General features: G+C 55.4%; 1 protein-coding gene across 1 annotated transcript in view; it reads left to right on the plus strand.

Annotated features, from left to right (window-relative positions):
- Positions 1 to 20,264, plus strand: part of TRABD2B (TraB domain containing 2B) — a 217,317-nt gene that overhangs the window by 60,268 nt on the left and 136,785 nt on the right. The window lies entirely within an intron of this gene.

The raw sequence follows: 20,264 nt of genomic DNA on the forward strand, positions 1-20,264 counted from the left end.
CGCCTGCCGGTGAGCTGTGTGCACACGTGGGCTGCACGGACTTGTTTGTGGATGGCTCTTGGTTTCCATCTACTTCTTGAACCTGGGAACTGGTATTTTACTCCATCTGCATCTCTTAGCCGAATATGAAGCATCTAGAAAAGCCTGTTAGGATGGGCTCTCTGAAGCCAGGGGGCTGGAGGAGGGAGGGAGGGGGCTGAGAGGTTGGCGCCAGCCTGTGGTGCTGCACGCCCCAGGGAAGTCACCTTGGCCCCTTCCTCTATAAAAATGTTTGGAAGCTGTGCCCCGCCCTCCACCCTCCCTCTCTCCCCAGTCTCTCTGTACGCATGGCCACTGGGTTGCAATGGCTGTGCCTCTCAACAGGAAGGTGACCTGCCATCCAGCTCTTAGCATCACCGGCGGCTTCTTAGCCCAGTGGCAGGGACTGAGGCGGTCGGGGTGGGGTGCCAGGGGCGGGGGCACAGAGGGGGCAGGCCAGCCTTGGGCTGCCAGGACCAACAGTCCCGCTAAGCGGGAGAGCCTGGCAGGTCAGGCGGGGTCCAGGCATGAGTGATCCTCATGGGAGCCAGAGATGGGAGCACTTGCCCCGGCTCCAGCAGCCCTGTGCGCCACAACTCAGCTGGGGCAGCGTCGCAGAGGGAGAGTGGAAGTGCTCTGGGTGCCATGCTGCTGTGGTGTCAGATGCTGCTCCCCCAGTGCCACCCTGGGCCTGGGTGCCTTGTCCTCTGTAACACAGCGAGGAGCCACAGGGCAGGGACCGTCCTCCTCGTTAGTCCCCCTTCTGCGGCACCATGGCAGGCTCCGACTTCGGAGGCACTTGCTTCTCCTCTCCGTAGGAAAGGGCAACACTTGTATCGTGACTTGATCCACAAATTAGACAAAATAGGGCTTGTGAACAGCTTAGCATGTGCTTGGCACGTAGTAAATGCTCAAGCAAATATCCCCTCCATCTTGCACCCCAGAGAGGACTTCCCTCCGTACAGCAACCGAATGGCTCCGAGGCTTTCTGTGCCCTCTGAGACCTCCTCCGGACCACGCCAGGCATGCGACCCTGGCCCTGCGCTACCTGAGGACACGAGACAGTGTGGGGACCGCCTCTCTGGGCTGCTCAGAGGGGCTTACGTGGAAGAATTCACAAAAAACAGGACCTGGGAAGTCCTTAGCTCTCGGTGAGTGTATGGTACAGATGTGTGTCCCGCTCACTCAGAGATCCGTTCTTGAATCTCGTGAAGGGAAATACCAACCAGAATTATTCTCAAGAGAAAATATAAAAAGTCTTCTTTCACACCGCTGTTCTTTCTCATTCTTATTTCAATTTCATTCCCCGATGCTTTTTCAATTCTTCTCTGTTTAAAAAGGAAAAAAGGCTCTGTGAAGTGCTGACGGGTCTCCAAAGTCTGCTCAGTACCGTCTCCTGACACGCGTAGGAGAGCGTGGGAGCCGGCAGGGATTTTTAGAGGGAAAGTAACGAGAAGGAAGTGCAGGTAGGACCGATCAGAACTGGACTCATGAGAGGCTTCTGTCCTGTTTTATGATGTAGAGAAGCTAAATCTTCTGGACTGAGTTTCCAAAAGGTGTGGTCGGGGTGCTGGAAATATTAGGGAATGAGTCAGTTACTTGCTGGGCTCGGTGACCTGTCAGGAATCAGAGCTGACTGCAGCCACAGCCTGACACTTGACCCTGGCCTCAGATGGAGCCCGAGTCCTCCCCCTGGTCACTTCACCACTGCAGGTGCTCGGTCACTAAAGGGCCACGACTCACAGAGGGTGGGGATGGCTCCCTGCTCCTTTCCCACCGCCAGGCAGCGCGGCGCCGGTCCTCTGCCACGGCCCAGAAGAACCTTCTCTCACTGGAAGAAGCAACTGTGCGAGCAGAGCAGCGGGAGGAGGGTTGAATTTGCGTACTCTATACTTGGTTACTTCCGTTCCTCTTTCTGGCTAAGACCAGGCAAAATTACTGCTTTGAAGTGCTGCCCCGTTTGTCCGATAGTCCATCTTGGGTTCCCATAGCACCCACCTCAGCCGGGGGCCACGTCGGGGAAGGTGGGGAGTAGACAGAGGATGGAAGGGCCGCGGGCGTCTGTCCTGGCGGATGGGACCATCTTTGTCGTTAGGTGGTACCTGATTGCTGATCTTCTTGTGCTCAGAGAGAGCTGGCTTGGCTTGAGCTCCTTCATGGGGTGTGTTCCAGCTTGGGAGTCCACGTTCTGAACGTTGCTGTCAGCTGGAGTGAAGAGCTTCTCGGCACACAAATTACTGCTGTGTCGTCTTCTGCTTTGATCCTGGGCCACAGTCACTGTAGGGAGCGATTAAGCAGGACAGGTGTCACCAGGTCCTCTGTCACCTGTGGGAACCTAGATGGGGCTCTGGTGCAGGGGAGGCCACCCGCATATTCAGTGGTACCGTCGTAACTCACCTTGAGTCCTCAGACCCAAGTCTCTGCAGCTGCCCCTCTGAGTGGGAGTCTGAGGACTGAGTAAAGTTCAGGAACATTCTAGATGTAATCCTACGTGCCATTTGCATTAATCAGGGTTCTCCTGAGAAATAGAACCTTATTGATGTTTCTCTGGAAAAACAGAACCAATCGGTTCTTTTTCTCTGAAGAAACACATCCATCCATGCACGTCTATAGAGGGAAAGAAAGAAAGGAATTGGCTCATACGATTGTGGAGGTGCAAGTCCAAAATCTGCAGCATAGGCCAGCAGGCTGGAGACCCAGGGGAGAGGTAGAGCTTGAGTCTGAAGGCAGTTGGCTGGGAGAATTCCTTCTCCCTCCAGGGAGGTCAGTCTTTTTTTAAATTCAGGCCTCAACTGATTGGATGAGGTCCACCCACATTATGGAATGTAATCTGCTTTATTCAAAGTCTACTGATTTAAATGTTAATCTCATCTAAAAAACACCTCCATAGAAACATCTAAAATAACGTTTGATGAAATATCCCAGCCAGAATTAACACATAAAATTAACCATCACACCACTTCACGTCTGAAGAGCCAGTGATAATGAAAAAACCCTTTCTCAGCCATCCTTTCACTTGATCCTCTGACAGCCTTGTGCAGCAGTCAGGAATGGCCGGGATTGATTGATTCATCCTGTAAATACACTGCGTTGAACCCCGACTTTGCACCAGGCACTGGGTTAGGTCCAACAAGTCATCTTCAGTCCTTTCCCTCTTGGGAATCCAGTGGTGAAGACAGTCATTGAATGAATAATCACCCACACCTATCATTATTTAGTTTCCAGGGTGCTGAGTCTCATAGAGGAGATGTGGGACAGGGTGTGGGGGATGACTGGCCCAGGGCCTGGCCTAGGGTCAGAGCTGGAGGGGGCTCCTCTGAGAAAGTGATGTTCAAGCTGAGACCTGAAGGATGAGCAAGTGGGCGGGGGAAGGGGGTTGGGGACAGGCTTTCTGGCCAAGAAGCCACGTGTGCAAAGACTATGAAGTGGGAAGGGGTTTGGCACATTTGAGACTCCAAGAGAAACTGGCAGTGTCCGCAGGTTGTGCACTGTGCAAGGGAAGGCAGTCCTGTCTGAGGCTGGGGAGGAAGCGGAGGCTGGACCCGAGCTTCCTAGGCCCATTCAGGATCTTTAACTGTAGTCTAAGGGCACTAGGGAGCCCCTGAAAGGTTTGAAGGAAGGGATTCACATGAGCAGATTTGTCCTTTTGAAAACATCACCATCAGTGGCCTACAGAGAATGGACTGGAGGGAGTCAGAGGAGATGTAGGGAGACCTTAGGAGATGATTATAGACTTCCAGGGGAGAGACCACAGTGACCTAAGCCAAGGAAGGGCCATGGGGATGGACGGAAGAGAATCGATTCAAGGAGAAGCTAGGAGAGAGAATCAACAGAACCTGGTGTTTGTTTGGACCTGGGAGGGGAAGAAAAGGAAGGAATCAGAGATGCACATTATTATCTCTCATATATACCTAGGGGCCTGAGGCTCAGAGAGCCGGTGGTTTGCCTGAGCAGACCCAGCCAATAGTGTGCAAAGCTGGTTGCAGCCCAGGCCTGCTGGACTCCACCTTACATGTTTCTGGCTGGTTCTCTTTAATTCAGCTCTGAGTTCTGTTGGGTGCTAACAAAGCCAAGTTTTAGGTGCCACCCTGAGTCTTTGTCCATATGCTGCAGCCCTGGCCCCAGCCAAGGACTGAGCCATTCCCACTTGACTCCAGAGGGCCCTGACCCTGGTCCCCTGCTGAGTCCCACCCTTGGCCTCTGCTGGGGTCCCACCCAAGGCCTCTTGATTCTGTCATCCTGCACGTCGATAGCAAGCAGCTGCTCTGTGCCCAGCACTAGGCTAGGCACACTCCGGCTGCAACCTGGGCCCTGAGCCCAGTGCTCTGGCCAGCTCACGCTGTGGTTTACCCAGGGCACCAGAGGAGAGAGTGTAGATGGTAATCATCCCACTGGCTGAACAGAGACTAGGGGGCTGCAGAAGCATAGGCAGCGGAAAGCATGTGGCTTGCAGATGGACAGCCCTGAATCTGAACCCCAGGTCTGCTGCCTATTAGCTGTGTGGCGATGGGCAGCTTACCTGCCTCTCGGAACCTGCCTTACTTTCAACTAGGGATCACAGGACGCCATTTTCTAGGTGAGGTGTGGATTAGAGATATTGTTTGTATAGAATCTAGCTTATATTAGGTACCCAATAAATGTCAGCTCCTTTAACTTTCTGTACAGTCATTCATTGAGCAACTGCTATGTCTATGGATGTGGGGTCCTTTACTAGATACTGGGGTAAGAGGTGACAGTGAGAGCCTCCTGGCATTGTGTCAGAATTCCTAGTGTGCTCCCTGGCACATAGTAGGTGCTTTGCATAGAAAGGGTCACTGAGCCCCAAACTATCAAGTTCTCAGAAGCATCTTTGCAACATACAACAAAAATCCAGTCAGATCTAAAATGGAGCGGAGACCCCGCTGCACAAGTGTGTGGGGGAGAGAGAGCCCCCGCACCGAGAGGTCGGTCTGGGATGCCTGGAGGATCACTGGAGGGAGACAGTGACACTGTGTTCCCTCTCTCGTGATTGATGCTGTGCATGTCACAGTCCAGAGGCTCCTTGGAAGTCTGGGGAGTGCCGGGGAGTCAGGAAGAGCTCAGGAAGCTCTGCTCGCCCCCAGCCCCACTGCTTGTCTTCCAGACTGCCCACCCTGGTGGCCGAGGGAACTTGCATTTTTGCACTTTCAGCAACCATCACCTCCAGCCCGGAGATGCCTCCACTTCTGGAAATTCACAGGTCAGCCTGACCCAGCCATCTGTCCACGCTGATCTGTCGTAGCTGGGGGGTCTGAAGATGGGGAGAGACACCACCCAGGGAGGGGTTTCGCAAGCTCCAAGCATAGTTGAAACGCTGAGGTCCAGTTCGACACGTGCTGAGTGAGCATGTGGCTGGCTGAGTGTGGTGCAGTGTGCCGAGGATGCACACCTCGAAGGCCTGGCCAGATTCCTCTAATCAAATGAGTGGTCTCCATAGTCAGGCGCGTTGTGCTGTGGAAGGAGCACTGTACTTGGAGTCCCAGAGGGTGGATTGTGGTTCTGGATGCATAGTGACTCTGTTTGACTTTGGGAAAGCTCATTCCCCCCTGCTGGGCCATCATAAAATAAAAGAGAGAGATAGGTGACGTCTAAGAGGAGAGGTGCCCCAGGTCCTCCGCAGTGTCATTCGTTTGTTCATTCATTCATTCATTCCAAAGTGCGTGATACACAGAGCCCTGCACTCGGCACTGCAGAACACAGGGTCCCTCTCCTCCAGGGAGTTACAGCCCAGGACAGGCGCCGCCCAGGACCTCGCACGGGGTGCAGTGTGGCTAAATTCTGTTTCTCTCTGAGCTTTGACACAGAAGTCATGGCTGCTTCCAGAAACCAGCCTGGAAGACCGAGGCTTCCCCTCCTCAGAGCCGTCCTGAGGATGCTTTTCAGCTTCCCAAGTGGCTTCTGAAGAGGCCGCAGCACCAGAGCAGGGCGGGCGGAGTGGCCTCTGAGGGGAATCAGCTGGCTTCCCGGGGGCGCCTTCAGCAGGCTGCTCTCTGTGTGGGCAGACGTGCTGCATCCCACGGTCGAGGATATGTATCATTCCGGGGACAGAGGAGGCTGGTGTCTTATACCCACAGCACTCGTGACCTCTGATTTTCTGGGGAGTGGGCAGGGGCAGGAGGTCCAGAGACCTAGGGTTGGCTTGCTGTGTGACCTTGGGCACATCACTCCCCTCTCTGATTCTGCCTGCCTGTACAAGTGATAATGACAGCTGCCTCTCCCTGCCTCCTGCAGACGCTGAGCTCTGACTGTGTGCCAGGTCCTGGGCACGGCTCACCTCACTTCGTCCTCAGCAAGACCCTCTAGTACAGGTACCATGGTCATTCCCATTTTACTGTAAAAGCATCAAGTCTCCCACACAGCTAGAAAGCAGCAGACCAGGATCTGAAAGGCATTTGTGCTTTCTGTGAAAGGGCTGTTCAGGAGCCGAGGCCCATCTGTTTGTCCCAAGACCCCTTTCCATCCCTTCCTCTCCTGTTATCTGAGGATGGCTTCCTCTCCCAGACGTTGCTCATGCTCTTTGCCACATCCACCTTCCTACACCTTCTCAGTACCTCTTCACCTGTTTAAATTATCTCGGCCTTCCTGGCCCAGCAGCAGCACCCCCTCCTCCAGGAAGCCCTCCTTGATATCCTGTCTTCTGAGCTCCCACAGTTGCTGAGAGTCACTTGGACACAGTGACCCGTGCTGTGCACTCAGTGTGCCATGCTGGAAGGACTGATTGCAGGAACTGGTTGGAGAAGTGGCCCAGCACAGGAGTGACGTGTTGATGTCAGTTCGCTTCCCTTGGGTGGCGTCCTCCCCAGGACTCCTGTGCATTGTTCCACTTGAAGGCCCTTAGGCCCTGTCCAGTCCAGTCTCATCCTCTCATTTCACAGATGGGGAGACTGAGGCCCATGGAAGCACTGATTTCCCCGAGGTCACCTAGCAGGTAACGGTGGAGCCACCCACCCTATGGCCCAGCTGCTTTCCCTCTCCCACTTCCTTGGGAGTGATTTTAGGAAGCTCCCTGTGCCTCCTGCCCTCCCTGGATGGGACGGCAGCCTCAGGCAGCCCTCAGTAGGCCCAGCCGTCCGCTCCCCTGGGTTTCTGGAGCTCCCTGTGGCGGGGAAGTTTCCCACCTCCTTGGACAGCCCACCGTGGGAGGGCCGAGTGCACACGGTCACTCACTCGCCCAGCCAGCCAGCTGCTCACTCCTTCACTTGCTCTTTCGTTCTATCATTCATCTCTTTATTTACTTCATTTTTCACTTGTTCGTTTAATTGTTGATTCACCCACTTACTGGCCCACGTATTCGTTTTTGACCCATTCATATAACAAGCAAACACAGAGCACTAAGCCTGTGCCCACTGGGGAGACGATGGTCACAGAGACCACCCCACAAAGCGATTGCTTTAGACAGCGGGCAGCCCAAGGGAGGGACTGGCTCCGGGACGGTGGGCCCTGAGGAGACATCCCAGCCCAGGTGACAGCTAAGCAGGCCTCCAAGGATGAGCAGGAGTTCTCCAGGTGAGAGGAGGAAGGACTGTCCCTTAGCTCCAGATGAGGCTCTCTGGGGCCCCTTGGCCTGAGCTACGCCAGCCTGGCTGCCCCGCTGACCCGCCAGCCTGGGTGAGGGGAGTAGGCAAGCTGCTGCCAGCTCCAGCCCTGGGTCTGCTCGCTTCTGGCCCTGACCCTGTGGCCATGGTCACAGTTCCCCCAGGCTGTGTGGGGGTGCTGGAGGCCGTGTGGGGGTGCTGGAGGCTGTGTGGGGGTGTAGGAGGCTGTGTGGGGTGCAGGAGGCTGTGGGGGTGCAGGAGGCGGTGTCGGGGTGCAGGAGGTGGTGTCAGGGTGCAGGAGGCTGTGTGGGGTGGAGGAGTCTGTGGGGGTGCAGGAGGTGGTGTGGGGGTACAAGAGGCCGTGTAGGGGGCAGGAGGCCATGTGGGGTGCAGGAGGCAGTGTAGGGGTGCAGGAGGCAGTGGGAGTGCAGGAGGCAGTGTCAGGGTGCAGGAGGCAGTATGGGGGTGCAGGAGGCGATGTGGGGTTCTGGAGGCGGTGTGGGAGTGCAGAAGGCAGTGGGAGTGCAGGAGGTGGTGGGGGTGCAGGAGGCGGTGTGGGGTGCAGGAGGCACTGTGGGGATGCAGGAGGTGGTGGGGGGTGCAGAAGGCGGTGTCAGAGTGCAGGAGGCGGTGAGTCTGGTTGGGTGCGAAGAGCTTGATCTTTCTCTCCAGCCCGTCTTGGCTCACGGCCAGTCTTCCAGATGATTATCTGGGGTGCATACTTCCACGTGGCCTCCTCCACCACTGCTTGTCTGCCTCTAAGGAAAGGAAGAAAGGGAGAGAGGGAGGGAAGATTAGTAAAGTCAACAAAAATGTCTTTATCCGATGGGATACCAGTTAAGGCCACTGTGTTTGGAATCAGACAGACCTGGACTGAAATTCTGCTCTGCCACTTAACTAGCTATGCGACCTTGAACGGACCCCTCTGAGCCCGTTTCCTCCTCTGTGAAACCTAATAGCATCTGACTGGCAGGACTGGTTGCATTATCTATGTGCCCTTTCGGACACACCGTAGGTTCTCAAAATACAGTGACTGATGTTTTGTTAGGCATCCACTTGCTACACCGTTGTCGAGCCTTCCTGTGCATTCGACGGCCTGAAGGGGCTGGGATCCAGATAGACACAGCACTCATGGCCCAGCACGGAGATAGCCAGGTGGCCCTGTGCCGCCCGGGCAGCATGCGTCTGAGGTCCACTCAGGACACTCCGAGAAGCCACGGAAGGCTCTAGAGAGAAGGTGACGTTCTCAGTGGCCCTTGAGAGCTGGGGAAGCAGGAGATGTTTTCCTGAGTCCAAGCAGCGCTTCTGGCTGCTGAGTTACTTTATTCTGACTCTCAGTTCTTCCAACAGCACAATGTGGGTAATAATAAATACATGAGAACAGGGCAGGGCAGGGCAGTGCCCGTTAATAGGCCCTGTAATGAGAAAGGGCTGCTCTGCACAAACCAAACCAAACCAAACCAGGCGTCCTGACTCTAAGCTCTTCCCCTGCAGCACACACACACATCCCAGCACGCGTGTCACAGATCCTAATGGGAATTCGGGAGGATTTGCCTGGGCAAAGGCCAGGAGGGAGGCAGTGACACTGGTTTCTAACCCACTTGAGTTTGGGAAGAATGTTCCATGAGTGGTGAGGGCAGCAGCTTCTCTCACCTGCTGCACCCCACCCGCCCCCAGACGTGAGGGGTGGTTTTCACTGTGGTAGGAAAGAGAGGCCAGAAGCTCAGAGGAACAGCCTGGACAGGTGCATCTAGCATCTCAGGCTTACCATCCAGTGGATTCTGGAATTCCTGCCCTATCTGGACACCCACCTGGGCCCTGCGGAGTCCAGTACCAGTACCCCTGCCTCCCGGAAGCCCTCCCTTTGCTTCCCCAGCCCCCTTGCGGAGCTCCTACCTGGGGCTCATACTGTGACCTGGGCCCCCAGGCTGTCTCACCCTGGGCCGTGCATGGTGTTAGACCTCTGCTCCTTTCCAGTCAATGGCTGTGCTTGGGGAGCCCTGGCACTGGGTCTCCTCTCCTGTGGCCCAGAGTGTGCTCATCACAGGATTGGACCCAGGGAACTCTCTCTTCTCACGTCTGTGGCCCCTGATCTTCCAGGAGAGTCTTTGGGGTTGGTTCTCTGGGTGCTGGACTCAGTCTGCGATGCATGAGCTGGTGGCTCGGGGTGCAGACCCTGGCTCTGCCCTGCAGGAGCCGCGGGGTGATCTTGGTCAAATGCCTTAGCCTCCTAGAGCCTGTCTCAGCATCTGTAGAATTGGGAAATAATACCCACTTGTAAAACGGCTTTAAGTGCGAGCGTTACGCCATGGGAAGAGCTTCCGCCAGCGCCTCAGATGGGGTCGGAGCTGTCAAAGTGTGACTCTTGTCACGGCTGCCTGGGGGCACGGAGGGAGTGGAAAGGGACACTGGAGAGAGGAAAAGGGGAATGGCTTTGACCAGGAGAAGAGAAGGGGACAGATGGGAGGGCATTAAAGGAGGGGGAAAGGCCTCAACCTGCCCCGCCTCCCTCCAGCCTGAGTCCTGCTATTGCCCCAACATGCTCTTTGCCAGCCGTGTGGAACTTCTTGCCGTTCGTGCCACCTTTTCCGCCACTTCCATTCCCTTGGCCATTGCTCCTCACCCTGTGTGAGACGTCATTTTCCCCCTTCCCCCTGTACTTTGGCCTTCCAGACTGTAAAATGCCCCCTCCTCCTGAAAGCCCTCCATGACTGGCCCTGTTCCTCGTAGTTCCGGTGCCCTCTGCTGCTGCCCTCTTTCACAGCACTCGTCCCACAGGGGGTCTGTTTGCTTCGCTGCTCCCCGCCCCAAGACAGACCAGGAGCCCCTTGGGGCTGGAGCATGTGGGATTCATCTTTGTGACTCAGGGCTCCGAACAGTAGTGGGCGCCTTGTAGATGCTCAGTGAATGTTCGAATGTTGACTGAATGAGTGAAGGGATGCACGACTGCAAGGGCTCGCGGTGAAGCAGGGGAGGCTTCTTGGGGGCGGTCCTCAGCCCCTCGGTGGGTGAGGGCTGGTGGGGCGGGAGGGCCCTGCTGCCCCAGGATGCCCTCCCACTCTCCGCTCCCCTCAGGGCCATCTGCGGCCTGCTCAGTGACCCCTGGTCCTTGCAGACCTGCAGAAATGGCTCCCCCCACCCTCACCCCCCAAAACAAACACAGCCACTGCCAGAGAGCCACAGGGGCTTGCAATGAAAAACAGGTGTCTCCTGGAGACCTGTCAGCCTGGGCTGCGCGGCAGCTTGGGGTCACTGCCTGGGGGGCAGGGGAGCACGGCAGGGCTGCCCCTCAGTGTTCGGCTCCCAGGGCCCGGCACAGGGTGCAGCCGCCTCATGCCCCTGTCACAGGAGACTGCGGCTGATGGATTGCCACCTGCCCCCCCGTCCCCTTTCCCAGGCCAGAGGAGCCCAGAGCTCTGGTTCTAGCTGGGCCCTCTTTCCCGCCCCACCGTCTCAGACTTCAGTTGCACTCTGCGCAGTTGAAGGGCCCATGCCCTGAAAGGACACCCATTGTCCTAGTCACCTATCTTTGAATCCCCGCTTAGCCCCTTCTGAGCTGTGTGAGCCCGGGCACCTTCTCTCTGCACTTGGAGTCTTACCTTACTCATCTGTGAAATGGATCCATGCAGATTCTGTCTGTGGGCGAGGGATGGGGCTGGGTGAGGTGGCTTGTACCTGCACACATGGAAAATGGCCAGTGGGGGCTGGGGTATAATATGCATTTATTAAGTGTAAGCCTCTGGCCCTTGAGAAGACCCCTGCCCCCACCCCTTTCCCAACTTCCTGAGGCCCAGTTCTAGGGAGTAGCTTCTAGTCTCCGGCACAGGTCACCCTGTCTCTTGCATCCCCAACTTCTGTGTGTGATGTTCCCTCTGCCTGGAACTCCTTTCCTCAGTTGTCCCCTTCAGTCACAAGACGAGCTCACAGAGCCCCTGCTGTGTGCCAGGCCCTGTTCTGAGTCTGTAGAATCCACGCGTGGACAAGCCCTGTCTCCCTTCCTTACGCTCTGGCTCAAGGCATTCATCTCCCTGTCCTGGGGCCAGCTGTTCACGCATCCGTTCTCCCATGGCTGGGCTTCTGGAGGACAGGGACCACATCTACCCAGGTCTGTACCCACAGAACTGGGCACAGAGGGCCACGTCTGTCTGATTCGCCATGGACCCCCCCCCCCCCAGCATCCAGCCGAGAGCCTGGTAGCTCAGGGCACAGCCCGTGACTGCTGGCTGCCTAAGTGAAGGGTCCTGGCAAGCTCGGCTCTGGAGGCTGCTGCTGGAGGGGTAGCTTCGTCTCCACGCTCCCCCCAAGGCCAGCTACCCATTCTGCTGACTTGGCCTCCTCAACAGGGCCAATGCCCGAGCTCTTTCTGTCTCGGAGGGGACCAGCTCCAGACACCCTGGAGGGTTTGGCAATGGAGGGGAGACGCCCATTGGGTGTCGGAGTGGGCTTCTCTGTTTGTATTGGACGCCGGCTCCTTGCATGCCGGCATTCACCCCTGACTTCAATTATCCAATTGTGCACTGCTGCTGAGGTCGCCCGTGGGCAAGCAAGCTGGCTCCGGGCCCCTTCCTTCGTCGATTCCAACAGTCCGTCACATTGTGCCCAGCTCCCTCTCCAGCCCCGAGGAGGCCTGCTACCCTCCCGCGGCAGGCTCCACAGACTGTCCAGGTCACCAGGACGGGAACCTGAGAGGCAGGGCTGATGGGGAGGAAATTCCCTAAGAAAAACATTGTGTTTGTGAGAGCTGCGGGGTCACATCCCTCCCTCTGCCCGAGGCTCTGGGGTCTGCCTCACGCTTGCATTCGTGGGGCTGCTTCTGGCCTTCGGAGGGCCGGGAGTCGTTTTGCCACAGCGACTGAGAAGGAAGGCGTATGCCATCTTTGTCTGGCCTTCGGGGACACCGCAGGGGGCGGGGCTCACAGCCTCACCTGCCAGGTGCCGGAAGTTCTTCAAAGGTGGATGATCTCCCCCATTTCCAGTTATCTGGGCCCTGCCGTAGGCTGTCTGGGAACAGTGGAAATCTACAAAGCATCTAGAAGCCTTGAAACAGTCACAAGTTCCGGCGCTTTCCCCGTGGCGGGAGGCCACGTGGGGCTGAGGCCGTGACACAGGATGTGGAGACAGGCAGGGCTGGGTTCCAGCCTGGCTCTTCCGTTCACTCAGTTGCTGAACTTGGGCAAATTGATTGACCTCAGTTTTCTCATCTATAAGATGGCAGCAGGAATATCCCTCATTAGAGTTGACGTGAGGATTAAAAAGAGACGTTTGGCTGTGTGCGCACATAGGAGTGTCTTTCCCCTCTTCTCCTTAAGTTCTTTTATTTACTTGCTCATCGCTCTTCTCCTGAGGTTTTCCATCAGAAAGGACATGTCTGCTTCTCTCTCGAAGCCGGGTGATAGGGCAGCGAGACAGGTGGGAAAGGAAGCAACAGGGAAGATGGAAGCCCTGCGCTGCCCCAGGTGCTCTAGATGGGTTCACAGTCATGGGTGCCGGCCACCCCACCTGGTCCCATCCTCGGTCTGTGCTGGGGCTCAGGGGACAAAAAAGCAGCCACCTAGAGTGTCATCTGTTAAAGTTAGGTGGGGAAGGGTGGACACCTGATGGAAGGAGGAAGGGCAGACTAGACACCAGGTAAGCCACCGGCTAGATCTGCTGAACCAAAGGGTTCTTATTGGTTGTCTCTCTACCATTAAAAAATGGTGTCGTTTCAGTCACTCCCAAGCATCCCTCTTCTGCCAAGATAACCACTGGAAACCATATTGGCTTATTCCAGTCAAATCCTGTTTCCAGCCCCCCGGGCAGTTGGAGAAGAGGCTGTCCCCTCCCCGGGGCTCAAGGATGCTGAGGAGAGGGCGGGTCTGTGTCCAGAGGAGGTGGTGGGAGTGAAGCAGGGGAGCGGCAAGGAGTGGAAAGAACCGGGCTCAGCGTGGGCTTAGACGCTTGAGGAGGACGAAGTCGTTCTCCCCAGATATCCGCGGGGCGGTCCTGGAGCAGAGGGAAAAGACCGGCTAACAGAAGACGGAACTGGGCCTGGTGGGGAAACAAAATGAATGAGGAAGAGCTGTCCAGCCACTCGGGGCTCAGTCAGCAACCTGCCCTGTGCGGGGTGTGCCAGTGGGCGGCCACCTGGCCTCTGCTGGGGGGGTGGGGGTTCTGGCACTGGGAGTGCTGCCCGTCGGCCTGTGCTCTTCCCAGCTTTGCGGCCACAGAGATCATCTCCTCCCTCCGAACCCCGTCTTCTCCACTCCCCATGGGAGAGTGATGGTTCGGCAGTGTGAAATGTGTCCTTGCCAGCCCCCAGGACACAGCAGGCCTGGGAACAGGGAGTTCCCCTGTCGGACAGGGCCGGGCACACAGAGGGGCCAGCTAGCAGGGTCCCTGGCCGGAAGTGACCGGAACGAGACCCAGTGTCCATCTCCCCAGCCCTTGGGCTGCCCTGTCAGCCCTCCCAGCGTATGGTAAATACCCTCCCAATGGATTGGAACTCAGCTGTTCCAGGAAATGTTGTTACAAATTGTTTTTCCACCAGAGCACATACTGGATTTTCCATGCCACCTCCAGCACATTTTCAGGAAATCCCAGGTGGTGGTGATGGGGGCTGAGACCCTCCAGAAAGGCCGTGGCCCCGGCAAACCAGAAGACGGCTGGGTTTTATTTACTCATAAGTACATATACGTCTCAACCCTCGAATACTGGAAAGAAAAAAAAAAGCCCAGCAAACCAAAAAAACACACACATCGCTTTGCTTCGGAGGGTAATTACTCTGAATTCAGTTAAACCAACTTGCTCTAGCTAACTAGATTAGTTTACATCTTGTGGTAGAAAAAGAAATACAAATTACTTAGATTGCAATAAACCATGTTTTTCTAACTAAATAGATTAGTTTATATCTTGTGGCAAGAAACAAGCAGGAGATGGCTCAGAAATGCCTGTTGCTCGCTCCTGCCCACTGGCTCAGCCAGGAAAGCGTGTTTTCTGCGTGACCTCTAGCCCCCGAACCCCTGCCTCCCTCAGCCCCCTCCTCCAAGAGATGTAAAGAATTGAGACTAGGAAAAAGAAAAACAAAAAAAACAAAACCAGCTCCAGCCCAGCTCCTTTGATGAGGAGGCCAGAGTGCCCTGGGGTTGTGGGATCCACACAGATTCCAGGCACTTCCGTGAACATTTGCTTGCTGACTGCCTACTATGTGCAGGGCAGGGGGCTGGGCGCTGAGTAGGACAGGCCAGCTCCACAGGCGTGAGACCCAGCTGGTGGCATGGGGCCCCATGCTCTGCTGTCACCATTTGGAAATTCTTCATAATTTATCACTGGGGAGCTCTACACTTTCCTTTTGCACTGGATCTTGCAAGTTACACAGCCGCTCCTGGAGGAGAGACAAGGGATCGAGGAGGTGAGGGCCAGTCCTCGGGAAGCTTGCGGCCTTGAGGGGGACACAGGGCTCTCACAAGATCTCCTGAGCTCTTCCTGGGGCAGGGGCCATGTTGGACCCACGTCCAGGGTCTGAGCCATGTCCAGGCCCACGTGGGGGTGGTGTTCGTTGAATGGATATTTGCTGGTGGAGAACTGATGGTGCATTGTCCTGAGTGATTCCAGAAGCTTCAATGATTTGGGATTCTTTGGCTTTTTTTCCCCGCTAAGAATAAAAGACACTTGCTCCTTAATGGTTGTGCCTTTCTGTCCGAGGATGACCCGGGGAAGGAACGGTAACTGGTACCAGCAGCTTCTGAGGAGGCTTGTCTTTGTGGGTGTCTCCCCCAGGCCTGTCCAGAGGGTGTCTTCAAGGGCCACTCCAGAGGAGAAAATTCATTTTAACCATCAGAATGTGACCACGTTGCCGCCCGCTGAGGTGTCCCTTGACATGCATTGTCTGGTTGCGGCATCACAATGACCATATAAGGCTGCAGAAGGACTGTGGATTCTGCTCAGGGGCAGAGTGGCTCTCAGGAGCCGGCTCCACCCTCTGTGCCAGCGTCCCAGCTGGGCAGGCGCTCTGCTCTGGGAAGCGGCGCCGGGTCCAGCCTGCTGCTGCTGCTTCTTCGCCAGCATGAGGCACTGCCTTCCATCCAAGGTGGCTCAACGCTCCTGCCAGCCTTCCAGAACCTTCCAGGCAAGAGAAGGGCAGGGCCTGGAATTAGACCCGTCAGTGCTGTCACATCCCATCAGCTGTGACTTGGAACCTTGGCCACACCTCACTGCAAGGGAGTCTGGGAAATGGGGTCTTTTCTGGGTGGCTGTGAGCCCAGCTAAAAATGAGGAGTCTTATTACTATTGAAAAAAGGAGAGAATGGATATTGGGTGTGAAAGAGCCGTCTATGCCATATGAGACAGGTGTTCTTATTTCCATTTTGTGCATGAGGATGAGGATGCGGGCTCAGAGAGAAGAAGGATTGTCCCAGGGCACACAGCACGCTCGTCTGGGTCTTCTCTGCGTACCTTACTACTTTCCTGCCCAGGGGGTTTGGGCTTCAGGAAGAAGGCTCCTGGACCCTGGAGGGGAGGTGCGTCCACCCTGTGCGCTTCCACCACGAGGCTCTGTAACCGAGAGTTGCTAGCTCCTTGTACTGTCTGAGTGACAGGAGGCTCTCTCCCTCCAATGGCCATCCTAGAACATTTCTGGGTGATTACCGCTATTTCGGTTCAGCAAATAATGACCCGACAGTCCAGGACAGACAGAGCTGTGGGAGCTCAAAGGGGAGGGGTCCCTGATCCAGGCTCGGGAGTCAGGAAAGGCCTTCTGAGGAGGCCACACCCTCGGGAAGTGAGTCTTGGACGATGAATTGGAGTTGTTCCTAGCCCTTTAAGCTCTTCAAATCTCAGTTTCCTCATCGTAAAATGGGGCCAGTAAGATACCCACCTCATACAGTTAAAGTGAGAATTACACCGTGTATCAGTAAGTGTTTAATAGATGTCAATCATTGTTAAGAGCATCCCCAGCAGAAGGAATGGCAGGGGCAAAGACAAAGTGGTGACCAGCCCACAGGCCGCTCAGGAGGCTTGGTGGGAAGACGTGGAATGTGGGGCAACAGGAGATGTGGCAGAGGGCTTCGGGAGACCTCCCTCACTGCCGGCCCTGCTCTTCCGGCCTCAAGTTGTGCCCTGCAGCTCTGTCGAGTGTCTGCTCCTGTCTGGACGCTGCGGTTCAGATGGAGCTGAATGCGGATTGGCCTCTTTGTGGAGCAGGCGCAGAGAAGGGCAGCAAGGGGCAGATGTCCCAGGATGCTGGGACTGCCCTCCCCAAAACTGCGTTGGTACCGCGCGGGGCCTGCTGCTCCTGGACTGGAAACTGGGTGGCTGTGGGCAGCTGAGCTGGTCCTCGGCCAGCATGGTTGGAGCAAAGGCCAGCGAGGCTTACAGGAGAGAGAGCTGCAGACGGGACGGAGGAGGGAAGCAGGATGGAGGAGGCAGTGAGAGACTAGACATGGAAGAGAGGGAGAGGCCAGGGGGCGGAGAGGAGGAGACAGGACTGACTGAGCCCTCCTTAGCTTATCTACGGGTGCCCAACAACCCTGGGGGTGGGGCACAGGAGCCCCATTTACAGATGAGGAAACTGAGGCTCACAGGATTTTGTGACTTGCCTAAGTTCACCCAGTTAGTGATCTGATTTCAAAGTTTCCTCTTTCTCTTTTTCTCCTCTTAAAAAAAGTCATTCTAATATGTATTATTATCGAATATGTAATCTTTATAAAAGGCATAAACAAGAAACTTATAAAATTCCACCATCTGGTGGGGTAACCACTGTTAACATTTGATGAATATCCTTGCAGACATTTGTCCATGCAAATCTCTTTCTCTATGTGCACGTAGATGAATGCATATTTATAAAAATGGGATCATCCCTATACATACTCTCCTTTATTCAGTTCATCATGTATCACGAACATCTTTCCACTGCAATAAAAACTATCCGTGATATCATTTCTTGTGGTCACAGGGTACATTGAAATCAGTCCTGAGTTTCCATAGTCATGTAGGAGAGACACTTATCAAGGTGACTTTCTAATGAGAAAGGAAAAGTGATCCAGAAAATTCGAGGTGAGAGAAGAGGCAGAATCACCGAACAATCTTCCTCAGCCCGCACGCACCTGGGTACCTTTCACCTGGTGACTGAGCAGGCAGGCTCGGAGACGTCGTGTCTCCAGGGAATCCTGCAATTACGTCATTTTATTGCCGGCTGGACCCTTAAAGCACATTTCTTTCAATCAGTTATTACACAGAAAGGAAACAGTTCAAATAAAACATCGTGAGAGTTCCTACTAACTTGCTTTCTGGAACAAAGACTCTTTCCTCTGCTTTTCCCATGGCGTCCAGAGGCCTGGAATCCTCCTCCTTTAGCTGGATAAAGAGTGAGAACAAACATGGCTGCGTCAGGGCACCAGCTTCTTGCTCCCAGACGTGGTGTAATGGAAAAAGCACTAGGCCCGAGAGTCAGACAAACCAGGTTCAAACCCCGGCTTCCCTCTGTGTTTCTAGGATCACCTCCAGCCTTGATTCATGTCTGAGCCTCAGTTTCCTCGTCTGTTCCGTGGAAGGGATACAGAGAATGTGAAGATGGTTGGTGGGTATATGGCACAGAATAGAGCGATGCTCAACCAATAGTTTCTATTCTCAGAGAATTTTCTTTAAGAGAGGTGGGCCCACCTGTTTTTGGTGAAATATCCTCTTTGTTCAGTGGCCGAGGAGAGCTTAGAAATCAGAATCCAGTGATCATAGACTCCCTTGGAAAAGGCTGTGTTAGTGGCCCAGCCCAATGAGCAAATCCTCGCTCATGAATGAAAGGGTTTCCAATAAGCGTGAGAGTGTGTCTGCCAAGGCGGCCTGGGCCCTGCAGCGCCACTGCTGGAGGTCACGGCATCCCGGCCTGAACCGCCACACTTTTGATCCTGGAACGCGTGTGTTATTGGAGCCAGACTCCCCCCATCTCCAGCATCGGCCAGTGCTCACATGGCCGGCTGTCGTGTGCAAGCAGGGGACTTCCAAGTCTATTCCGGGGGACAGGCCCTACTTGTCTGTGGAAGGGGCCGGAAGTGGGCGGGCACTGTGTGTTCCTAGGGCACATGGTGCCTGTTGCCAGAGGAGAACCAAGAGCGTGAAAGATTGGCACTGGCAGGACCCCTGCTAAGCTCCTGGCTGCCCTCAAGAGCCAGGCCAAGGGACCTGTGTTTTCTTTGCCGCGTTATTAAGCTGTCCTTTGCTTTTTAGGTTCCTGGATCTGTCAGAATACAGGCCATCCTAGCCAAGATTCTGGGCCCCTGTTCCTTTGAACTGGAGGGGCAGCTGTGGAGAAATCCCGCTTTCCCTGCGGGGTGGTTGACAGCGGCTGACAGCCCCCAGCCAGGCTGCTACTGAGCGGGGTTGCTGCAAAGCAGGTGCAGACTGGGGGAATTGGTCCTGCCCCCATGCGGAGGCTCAACTGAGTCCTGCCACAGTCAGGCCCCCTCAGGGGAGGATACAGCTGAGAGCAGGGGCAGAAGGCCATGCTCAAGACTGCGACCAGCATGCCTGGGTTCTCAGAAGGGCGTTGGTGCACCATGGCAAAGGGCGTGGAGCACGGCACTGGGTGCCTGGCCTGAATCCAGCTCCGCCATGTGCTTGCTGTTGACCTTTAGCGAGTTCCTTCACCTCCCTGAGCTAAGTCCCCTCATCTATAAAATGGGGTGCCTAATAGTGGCCACCTCATAAGGTGGTATTCAAGATGAAATGAGTCATGAGTTTCTTCAGGGCAAAGCACCGAGCCCGGTGCCAGGTGCATGGCAGGCACCACACGGATGTAGCTGTTAGTGTTCTTCTGTGCCATTCTGAACCATTGTTAACTCTGTTCTGGGCACAGGAAACTGAGGGATGGCAGGAGTGCTTTGAAGGCTCTGAGGCCAGGAGTGACTTGGAGTACCTGGGTCTGAGTGGCACGTATAGAGGCAGGGGGCTGGCGGGATTCCTGGTCGGATTTGACAGCCAGTCGGTGGTCCTGCCATAGAGTTAGAGCCTTTCCTTGACCCACTCTCTTCCCCTCTGAAATCGGTTCAGTGTTGGAGACGGGACATGACACTTCCCAAGTGCGTCTGAAGCTCCCTCACACACATGCTAGAGAGACTAGGGGCTGGGCGGGGGAGATGGAGAGAGGGGGAGAAGGAGAGAAGGAGCGGGAGAGAGGGGATGGAGAGACAGACGTGCAGAGAGAGAAGAAGAGAAAGATGAGGGTTTATTTGGAACAACAGAGCTGGAAACGTATGGGGCCACCCCTGGAGGACGTGAAGGCTGGGGGGCCATGTCGATGCAGGGTACGTGTTCATTTCTGCAGCCTGGGATGGGGAGGCGGTAGCACTTGCTCCCCAGAGAACTCCAACCAGAAACAGGCCCCAAGAGGGAAACTGAGTTGGGGGAATCTTCAGACGTCTTCCTGTTCAGATATCTAGCTGGCACCCCTCCCCATCCCCAGCTGCCAGTGCCTTGGCCAGGCCTGCTCCTCCTCCTCCAGGAAGTTGGTTCTGATTGCTCCCCACTCCCCCATAGTGTTCCACAAGACTTGGATCCTTGGAGAAAATGAGGAGTGGCGTTTAAACTTAATAACCATTTATGGAGGACCTACTGCCCTCCAAGTGTGAGTCAGCCACTTATACATGTGTTGCCTCTTAATTTGATCTTTCGAGCTCCCCTTGCCGATGAATCTGTTCTGGCACTCACGATTTCTCCCTAGGGCCA

Source organism: Equus quagga, chromosome 5 (assembly GCF_021613505.1).
Source record: "Equus quagga isolate Etosha38 chromosome 5, UCLA_HA_Equagga_1.0, whole genome shotgun sequence".
In the NCBI taxonomy this organism is placed as follows: Eukaryota; Metazoa; Chordata; class Mammalia; order Perissodactyla; family Equidae; genus Equus; species Equus quagga.